The 11,169-nt window shown below is 38.9% G+C and overlaps 1 long non-coding RNA gene across 3 annotated transcripts; it reads left to right on the top strand.

Annotated features, from left to right (window-relative positions):
* The first annotated feature begins 1,020 nt into the window (after window positions 1–1,020).
* On the top strand, window positions 1,021–7,519 carry LOC143260893 (uncharacterized). Of its 3 annotated transcripts, XR_013035157.1 has the most exons (5): window positions 1,021–1,767; window positions 1,836–1,978; window positions 4,186–4,441; window positions 6,851–6,918; window positions 7,017–7,519. It is a non-coding gene; the product is annotated as an uncharacterized LOC143260893 (long non-coding RNA). The 3 variants fall into 3 exon arrangements; XR_013035156.1 differs by having other exon boundaries at window positions 1,023–1,767; window positions 6,851–7,519; XR_013035154.1 differs by lacking the exons at window positions 6,851–6,918; window positions 7,017–7,519 and having other exon boundaries at window positions 1,025–1,767; window positions 4,186–5,075.
* Window positions 7,520–11,169: the final 3,650 nt, after the last annotated feature.

Raw genomic sequence — 11,169 nt, 5'->3', positions numbered from 1 at the left:
ATTAAACGGACAAAATACCCTTTGGATTATAGAATATAATTTGAATAGAACAACCTAGCAAAACATTGACTTGCACCACTTCGACTTTAACAGGTTCACTACTAGCGTTACTAGCTCACATACTTATATTTATTGTATCTATTTTATTTATTGTGTTTATTGTATTTATTGTATCTATTATATTTATTTTATCTATTCTATTTAATTTATTTATTATATCTATTTTATTTTTTGTATTTATTTTACTCATTCTACTCATTCTACTCATTCTACTCATTCCACTCATTCTACTTATTCTACTTATTCTACTTATTCTACTTATTCTACTTATTCTACTTATTCTACTTATTCTACTTATTCTACTTATTCTACTTATTCTACTAATTCTACTAATTCTACTAATTCTACTTATTCAATTAAATACCTAAATCGTATCCTTTTACAAAATATGATAAAAACGTCATCAAACTGAAGTTACAAATTTTCTAAATATCACACTGTGTATTACAATTTTTAATAATTGTATTCACAAAATTATCAGATGTTGGTCGACATGTTACCAAATATTTGACAAAACAGAATAATCAAATGTTTCGATTTGGAAGGAGCGAATAACATTCGTATCTAGTAGCAGATCGCGCATAAATTCATAACGATTACGACCCGTTGCGACGGTGCAAGGGGGATAACAATGATCTAGTTCCACGAAATAATGGAAGCCAAAAAATCAATCAAGGAGATTGAAGCCGGTATCAAGATGCGCACCATAATAATTATCGGCTGTGAAATGCACGTAAAAACAGGACACGCTTGCACATCGCCACGAAATCTCACCGCAGCGATCGCGTTTCGGCCAGCTAATTAAAACCGTCGTTCTATGGTGCAGTCGATCGAGTGCACGTTGCACCCGCGAGCGTAACGTGACATTTCCCGGTTTCGTCCCGCGAGACAAGCAACCATAATGGCCGTGTCCCGATAGTAAAAGCTCACTTTCGCTTTTAACGAAAATTACGGTAATTACGGTGCGTCACGAATTTTTGCGGCGTGTCGGCGCGACGTCGACGGCGACAGCGACGGCGACGCTCGTCTCGGTAAGTCTCGACTCGTCTCGGATCGGATCGGATCGGATCGGTTCGGTTCGGTTCGGCTCGTCGCGACAAGTGCACGGAACGAGACGCGATCGGGCCGAAGACTCCCGGGCCTCCGTTCCGGCCCGGGTCGGTTTCGGGCCGGTTTCGGACCGGGCGCCTCGGGTGTCCCGCGATTGGCCCGTTTCCCGGCGACATTTTCATCTGCGCGCGGGATCGTTGACCGTTACGAGCGGAGATACCGATTAAAACCGAGAACGGGGAGAAAGGTAACGCAACGTAATGTAAATGTGGACGCGGTTGGCGCGTGCGCCTGCAGTAGGGCAGGCCAAGACGACAGCTGTTTCAGTCCTCAAGCAACATCAGTGTTGCACCTGCCTACTTGCCTGCCTGCCTGCTTGCTTGCTTGCTTGCTTGCCTGTCTGCCCGTTCAGCCGCCTGCTTGCCCGCCTGCCTGTCTGCCTGCTTGCCTGCCTGCCTGCCTGCCTCGGCTGACTGTTCACCGTTGCCCGCTTACCTGCTTGCCTCCGCGATATAACCACCTACCTATGTCCCAACGGACTCCATTAGGTGCCGCCGATTTTGACCTACCCCGGTCAATGAATCAAAAAATCGACTCCGTCGACAAATCGTCTTTCGCGATCTCCGGCTCTCCTGTCTGCTCTTCGAGGGAGGAACGGTAACTTTTACCTGCAACTTCTGCAATTTTTCTGGGATCCTGGAGTCTATACGCTGCTTTCTTTCTAGAAAGATCGGCGAAGCAGGCCTCAATGTCCTGTGTAATGTTTGACTGGGTGACAGACGTTCACTTTGCTTCGACGTTGCAAGTCCGACATAGCAGGAGACTGATTCACTGCTGCTTGAAAGTTCAATTTTTAGGGGATCTTGAGGTTAGCTGTTGCTTTTTGTAAAGAAAGGTACTCGATGTCGCTGATCGTTGTATATCCGTTGCTTTAAATGTGCAATACATAAGTGAAGTAGATGTTCAAAGCTGATTTAATAGAAGTAGGCTTGTAAAGTTCAATCATTAGGTGTCATTGACGTCTGAAGTCTATTTTTGGAAATAAGATATGCAAAAGAATCATCGGTGTCCATTTAGTGCTTCAAACTTGGAAAACACGAGTGAAGTAGACACTTGAGTCTGACTTCATTGAAGCAGGCTAGACCATTATTGCAAAGTTCAACCTTTAAAGGTTCTTGAAGACTAAAGTCCTTTTTGAAAGAAGATCTCTGAAGTCATAATTCCTGTACATTTATTACTTCAAACTTGCAATACAGGAGTGAAGTAGACATTTGAGTTTAATTTAATAGAAGTAGACTAGACAGCTCTTTAAAAGTTCAATCTTTAGAAGTTCGTGATGTGTGATATCTAATTTTGAAAGGACGTTACCTGCAGTCATAGCTGCTGTACATTTATTACTTCAGACTTGCAATAATGTAGTCAAATGAACACTTAAGTCTGAGTTAATCGAAGTATAGCAGACAGCTATAGCAAAGTTCAATCTTTAAAGAATTTGGAGGACTGAAGTCTCTTTTTGGAAAGAAGTTAAATGAGTAGTAGTCACACAAATTAACACTTAAGTCTTACTTAATCGAAGTATACCAGACAGCTATCACAAAGATTAGTTTGTAAAGATTTTGGAGGACTGAAGTCACTTTTTAGAGAGAAAATAATTGAAGTTATAACTGCTGTACATTTATCAATTATGATTTGCAATGTAATAGTCAAATAACAACTTAAAGTCTTAGATAATTGAAGTGTACTCTAGACAGCTATTACAAAGTTCAATCTTTAAAGAATGTGGAGGACTAAAGTCTCTTTTTGGAAAAGAAGTTAGATGAAGATATTACTGCTATACATTTATTACTTCAGACTTGTAATGTAGTAGTCAAATGAACACTTAAGAGTCTTACTTAATCGAAGTATACCAGAGAGCTATTACAAAGTTTAGTCTTTAAAGAGTTTAGTGAACTGAAGTCTCTTTTTGGAAAGAAGTTAGATGGAGTCATAACTACTGAACATTTATTATTTCAGACTTGCAATGTAGCAGTCAATTGAACATTTAAAGTCTGAGTTAATCGAAGTATACCAGATATTTAGAGTATAGTAACTTAGAAATATACTAACTATTACAGAGTTCAATCTTTAAAGAATTTGCAGGACTGAAGTCTCTTTTTGAAAAGAAGTTAGACAAAGTCATAGCTAGTGAATATGTATTATTTCAGACTTGCAATGTAGTAGTCAAATGGGCACTTAAGTCTGAGTTAATCGAAGTATACCAGACAGCTATCACAAAGATTAGTTTGTAAAGATTTTGGAGGACTGAAGTCACTTTTTAGAGAGAAAATAATTGAAGTTATAACTGCTGTACATTTATCAATTATGATTTGCAATGTAATAGTCAAATAACAACTTAAAGTCTTAGATAATTGAAGTGTACTCTAGACAGCTATTACAAAGTTCAATCTTTAAAGAATGTAGAGGACTAAAGTCTCTTTTTGGAAAAGAAGTTAGATGAAGATATTACTGCTATACATTCATTACTTCAGACTTGTAATGTAGTAGTCACAAATGAACACTTAAGTCTTACTTAATCGAAATATACCAGAGAGCTATTACAAAGTTTAGTCTTTAAAGAGTTTAGTGAACTGAAGTCTCTTTTTGGAAAGAAGTTAGATGGAGTCATAACTACTGAACATTTATTATTTCAGACTTGCAATGTAGCAGTCAATTGAACATTTAAAGTCTGAGTTAATCGAAGTATACCAGATATTTAGAGTATAGCAACTTAGAAATATACTAACTATTACAGAGCTCAATCTTTAAAGAATTTGCAGGACTGAAGTCTCTTTTTGAAAAGAAGTTAGACAAAGTCATAGCTAGTGAATATGTATTATTTCAGACTTGCAATGTAGTAGTCAAATGGGCACTTATGTCTGGCTTGACAAAAGTAGCCTAAACAGGCAGTATAAAGTTCACTCGTTAAAAGATCTGGAGCTCTGAAGTCTCATTTCAGAAAGGAGATACTTAAAGTCACAAACTGCTGCCCATCCATTACATAATTCTTGCGACACAGGACATCTATTACGATTTCAGTTTCTTCGTCTAGCGGACGGTGAACGGAAGGAAGTAGTTATCACTTCGTTTTCCCCGATCGGAGATCAATTTTGTGGAAGCACCCCGCATGCGATTTGTAAGAGAGCCACGTCAGCACGCGCGAGGAACGTTAACAGTTTATTTTCGGCGTGTGGTGTGCACGCATAGTCCGGCGACGCCTAATGTATCGGATGCGTCGTCGAACGTCGGCGCCCGCATAAGCAAGCGTGGCACGCGTCACGACGCCCAGTCGCCGGTAAACAAGGCGGTGGAAACGAAAGCTAACGGGATTTAAAGAACGATCTGTCTTCGACCTCGTGCCTCTTCGATCACGATTTTCCATCGATAAACCGATTTTATTCAAACTTTCCTTCGACGTTTCGTCCTAAGGGTTGAAAACGAGATCGGGTTTCTCTTGAAGAGACAAGAGAATTTTCATATCTGCAATGAACGCAAAATAATAATGTATTATCTTCAATAATAATCTATTGTTCTTCAGTAGTTGCAGAACGGAATTGAATTACTATGGTATTGGTGAAAATCACTGGGTCAAATAATTGGAATAAAAATTGAGAAAATCGCCTTAACAATGCGACGATCTAACATAATATTATAATTATTATTTATTATAAATGGCTGACAAACCTGTTAGGCTTAACACAGGTTAAGTCGAACAAACATAAAAAAATAAGATTCCTGTCGCAAAATTTATAGTAATGGTCGTACGAAAACTTCATGTCAAATGATGTATTATCATTATGTATTCTTTAAACAACTGCTATTGCGTGTTACGCTTATTGCAATAAACTAATTAACTATGTAACAATTACATAAAAGAAGATAGAAGAGCAAAGAAAATATAAATACATTAAAATAAAAGCAAAGAAGAATCCACGTAAATTATTAGAGCCCCGTGCGACGTAATGGATTGTTAATTTGATTGCTCGAGTTTTATTATTTATTAGGATCGATCGTAAGTGTCGCGACAAAGTGTTCCATCATTATGAGAAGATACAGGTGTTCCGAAGAGGCGATAATTGGAGAAGGCGGGGTGTCGTTCGGTGAAATGACGGCGACGCGGAAATATTCGAGGAATTTGACGTTTCTATGGATCGAAGACAGGCCTGCCGACGCGCCTCGATCACGGATTCCGCTGGATCACGGCTCGTATGGAGGGCTGGCAGTCAGAATCGTGACTTAGAAGGCTGGCCGTTGTCACTGCAGGCCTACTTCATGACAGTAACGGAAGTCTCTTGGCCAATCAATCCATCGATTCTTGGTCAACGGGTCAGTCGGATCAAATGGAAGAGAAAATTAATGTAGCTCGTTCGTGAAACGCGTCTGCGTTCCATTCGCACCGACACAGAAAACAATCCGATTCGTTTCTCACCGCATAAAGAAACAGTCCTCGTGCTTGCACAATCACGCGTGGCAATTTCGAAATTCAAACAGCCGCGCGCGACGTTGTACTTCGCCGATGTTGCGTTGAAAATTTCTTCGCGAGCGTCTTTTCAGAAAATTATTCGCGGAAATCGTTGCGAAATTTGTTTGTGGATTCTGAACGATTTCTGCAATGTGTCGCGATCGATTGTGATAATATTTGACGCGTCGAGCGGCGATAATCAACCCCTGAAATTTTCACGAGATCACAGTAATTTCGTTAACGAAACCGGAATTAGAAAGTTGGATATTATAGTGAGTAAAATCGTAGGTAAACGTTCTAGTAAAATGCAGATTATTTGAATACACGATAACGACCATAATTATAGATTATTGTTAAAGGAAAAAATTTGTATACTTTCTTCAAACATTGACAAACAATTCCACATAGTTTCGAATCGATACGTTCGCCGGCATTGTTTTAAAAAATTCTTAAAAATCGTCTTGATCTTTTAATGTTTAACAAAGAATCCATTCTAGCTGAGAACAGAACGTCGTCGTAACTTTGAACAAAGTCAGTACATTCGTGTGAAAAAGATTTTACACATTCTTGAGGCACTGACAAACAATATTTAAAGGATTTTTGAAAGTATTGAAAATATTTTTCTCAAAGAACCAGATTATCTATCAAAGACTTAAATAAAAGGAGAAGTGAACAACGTGTCGACATTCGTCCTCAAAGGGTTAACGTTTCGAATATACAGTAATAATATGATGAATAATATGATATAATAATATGTATAATAATAATATGATATATATACAATAGTATCTACAGTAAATTCTCCCCAATTTTCCTTCAGCTTTTAAACAAAAATGGATAATTTGGGAAGAGGAGATATGATTATTCGATCATATTATTATTATACATATTATTATATCATATTATTCATCATATTATTACTGTATATTCGAAACGTTAACCCTTTGAGGACGAATGTCGTATATATATATATATACATATATATACATATTATATATACATTTTATATGTACATTGTTGCGGTTCGAGTGGAAATCGCGGTAAACAATTTCAGCGGATCGATCGCCGCAGACGGCCGATTTATTAGATCGCGATCTAATCACAGACGTTACTCCGACAAATTGCCGTGACGCAGTCGTCGAAGAGGACGGAGAAGACGATCGTTCGTCCCCGCGGCCGTCGCATCGGTCCGCTTCTATTACCGGAATCCAAAGTAACGAGGTATTTTCTCATATTATACAGTATAGCATGCGCGGATTCGCGTATTACATGCGGCGGCGCATCAGGCGAAACAAACCTGTTGTTTAGAGGTAACTGTACCGTCTCTTTTCTCTTTACAACCGACTTTAACTCGCTATTTCTCAGACTCGCTCGATTGTGACCCTCTGTCGTTGCGCTTTCTTTTCAGCTTCATCAAACGCGCGCCGTGATCCCTCCGGACTCCTTTTATCGCTCCGGGAATTACGTTAATCGATTCGCGGATCTCGGTATACTTCGTTAGCGGACATCTTAAAACGTGTAACGCGACGAGAATTTCGATTATAGCTAAACGCAGCTTCATTTTCTTTTTACGAAGACGGAGAACTTTCATGTGCTATCCAATCTGTTTTCGAAAATTGCTTGAAAGATTTCATAGTTTGTTGATGACAATCAGTGAACAGCTTCCGTTAAATTCTCTAGCTAAAGATTTCATTAATAGAAAATTTATGTTATAATACTAATAATGTAAAAATGAAGAACGACATTTACTTCAAGTGTTTTGTGAATTCACAGTATTGTTATAATTACTCGGATAATCCGCTGATTCGTGATAATTAGACTGCGGATTTTATACTTTTATTGAAAGAATAAATAGCTCAAATACGAAAGAATGTAAACGTTTAAGGAAATTAAATATACTGTTGCATCATTTTCAACTCATTAATATTTATCAAATAGACGGAAGCTCCATGTAGCTCCTGTAATTTGTATAATTTGTGCAAATTATTCTTATTTCGCTCCTTGCCAGACAGTTAAAATAATTAAACAACGAAATCAATATTTTTATTTTGCACTTTTGCAAACAGTTAAAGTAATTAAACAACGAAATCAATATTTATCCAACTTCTGTAACTTGTAATTTTTATTATACACAAATCTTGCATAAAATTAAAATAATTAGAAATAAAATTATTTCTATTCAGTAATAACTGGTTTGCGAATTTTATGCATTTATGGAAAAAAACGAGTAGTTTCAATTTAAAGGTATTAAAAGAATTTAAAAATATCATCGTATTATTTTCGATCTGATAAAATTATTTTAAGAAAACACACATTCTATCTAGTTTCTATTTCTTGCGATTGATGCAGACAATTTTTATTTTGCATAAAAATCCGCAGGCCAATAATAACGTATAGGATAATTTTTGAAAAAAATTGCTTTAAAAAACCGTGTCTTGCATCACGGAATTTTTCTCGACGCACAAGGTGAGAGACAAGCGAGCTGCAAGCAGATCAGCAAAAGTCAGCTTTCAAGGGGGTCGTTATGGGAGCTGCGCCGATAGAGCGATGACAGATGTTGCAGCCGCATTAGATAATTAATCTGCCGGGGAAATGGATGCCGAACGACGGGCGTGGAGAGATGATTATCGAGCGCGTTTAGTTTTATTAGCTCGTCGCTGCATGGAAGGAGGGCGGTTGACCCTTGGCTCCGTGCCCTTTCCATCCCCCACCCGTGATTTCGGTTCAACGTTCCGCGGGATATCTAAATCTACCGACGGGGAATCCTGTGAAAAGTAAACTGCGTCGCCACACAAAGGGCCCCGGGCTATCGAACGGCGGAGACTCGAAAAAACAAAAGTTAAACAATCCTGACTTTCCCCTCGGCGCGTCGAAACCTGAGAAAAATGTTCTTTACAGCTGCCATTCGATGCAGCCGAGCTTCGCGGTGGACCAGAAAGTCGCTGGAGCGTAGAAAAATATTATAAGCACTTTTATGTTGAATATTCTTTGCGAGGCTAGCAGACGTTTTCTTTATTTCGATTTGATTTGATTTCATTAAATTGAATGAATTAAAGGGAACATTTTATTTTGATGGCTAATAATTGAAATTCCACAAAACAAATTATGTACATTGATAGTGTACATTGCTTTTAAAACTTCTTTTCAAAACATAAAGTCAAACAAGCATTGTACGTATAGTCTATTATTTTACAACCAACAAAATCTTTGTTACTTCGTGGTGTTAAGTACAACGTCAAGGAAATTGATATAAAATTTAAAATGCTAAGATTCTATCGAGGGCCTTGATTTGTACTAACATTTCAAAAATGTTTAAAAATGGAGTTAACTCATTTGGTCCGTGACTGGCTGATTCAAGTGTGTCGTACATTGTCGAAACAATTTTAATGAGACCAATTATCAGATCGTGAGGCCATTTATCTTGCAGTAAAGAAACAGTGGAAGTTGAAAATCCACTTCAGCTGTCAACGATCTATAGTCGCTCTCCGCACAAAGTTCGAATTAAAAAATTAAAGTAACGTTGCACAACATCTCGGACAAGAAGCCGGCAAAAATCTAGTTCAAGAAAGTTGATAGGACCCTACGATCGGCTCTAACAACACCCGAAACAGAAAGAACGACTAGAAATCGGGCAACGCGCGAATCCTTTCTCGACGATCCGAATATTCCGCAGCCACAGACTCCGGGCAAGAAGGCTAGAGTATTCAGGGAGTATCGACTTTGTTAGCGTAGCCGAAGGGAAGATCGATTCCCAGGAAGCCAATTAAAGCAAAGAGGAAGGAAAAAGGAGAGGAAGAGCGGTCGGTGATCGATCGGGCCGAGAATGGGAGCGCGAGGAGAGAACGGGCGAGAGGTCCACCTACGTGGAGAAGGATGAACGATCGATCTCCCCATCGGCGAGCGAAAAAAAGAGAGCCGAACGAACAAAGAGGGAAAAGAATGGGAGGGAGAGGGCGGGAAAAAAAGAATCCGAGGAAGAAGAAGAGGAAGAAGAAGTTTCATGGGGCCCGGCCGGTTCCTCGAGCCTCTCCCCCGACTCTCTTGGCTCCGAAGGCTCTTTGGTAGCGTGGTGCCACGCACCCTGACATTATCTCCCGGTTTATTATATAGGTACCTGGTGGCACGCGCCGCGCCGGCCCGGCAACAGCTGCTCTCGTCCCGAACACCGGAGGTGGATGAATAAAGTGAGAGGCACACCTTGCTGCAGACGCGTGCCGGCAGCCTTCAAGATGTGAATACCGAGATCCTTCGTGTGTCTGTCTGGCCGTTGCCCTCCTGCTCGCTTATTCTCTATCTCCCGGGAATCGGGCTTGCTGAAATTTCGCGTTTCTGTCGCGATAACGCGGCGGAGACTGCGTCTTCTGCATCGTTTCGATTTCCGGGGATCTGCTGTTAATGCTGTTCCAGAGAGGGGTTCGTTTAGAGGATGATTTGGAAGATGGATTCTGCAGGATGGTTTGGAAGGAGCATTTTCAAGGATCATTCGGAAGTTGAATTTTAGAAAATTATTTGGAAGGAAGATCTTGATGCACGATTTGGAAGTTGAGGTCTGTGGACGATGATTCGGAAATTAAATTTTGGAAAATTATTTGGAAGATTTTGATTTGCACGATTTGAAAGTTGATGTCTGCACGATGATTCGAAAATTAAGTTTTGGAGGATTATTTGGAAGGAGGATTTTGAAAGATGATTTGGAAGTTGGATTCTGGAGAATGATTCGAAAGTTAAATTTTGGAAAATTATTTGGAAGATTTTGATGCAAGATTTGAATGTTAAAGTCTGGACGATGATTCAAAAGTTAAACTTTGGAGGATTATTTGGATGGATGATTTTGAAAGACGATTTGAAAGTTAAATCGTGGATGATGATTTGGAAGTTGAATTCTAGAGGATGATTTCGAAGAAGAATTTTGATGCATAATTTGTATGTTGGATTCTGGAGAATGATTTAGAATTTCAATTCTGCAGGACGATTTTAAAGTTGAATTTTGATGCATGATTTGGATGTTGGATCTTGGAGGACGATTTCGTAGATGGATTTTGAAACACCATTTGGAAATTGGATTCTGCAGGATAATTTGGAAGAAATATTTTAGATAAAGGGTCTTTTTCATGTTCCCCATAACCATTACATATTGCACTTTCTTGTTGCAAATAGAAATATGGGATGATAAGCCTTGGAGAGCCTGGAATAAGGTGGACTGTTTTTTATCCTTTAAGTCAATAACAAACGTCCTATAATCCTCGGACCAGTCTCTAGAGAAAGTATAATCCTAAATTAATCGATAAGAGAAATACCCGCAACTCGCCACCACTTCCATTTATTATGACCCTGACGATAAAATATCAAACGACTAACGATCTCCCCAAGAAACCACAAGCTGCCACAACTTTACAACACAACCATAACTTTTCATTATACCTGGCGCAAGGTTATATGAAACGTCCCTCTGGGATCCACAGAAACTTCATATTCCATTGGAACTATTCAATCTGGAGAAACATTTACTTCCCTGTTTAACAGTGACATAATAATTATTTACAATTTTTAATAATTTACCA

This window comes from Megalopta genalis, chromosome 1 (assembly GCF_051020955.1).
Source record: "Megalopta genalis isolate 19385.01 chromosome 1, iyMegGena1_principal, whole genome shotgun sequence".
NCBI lineage: Eukaryota > Metazoa > Arthropoda > Insecta > Hymenoptera > Halictidae > Megalopta > Megalopta genalis.
Note: the sequence above shows the minus strand (reverse complement) of the source record. Positions and strands in the feature narration are given on the sequence as shown.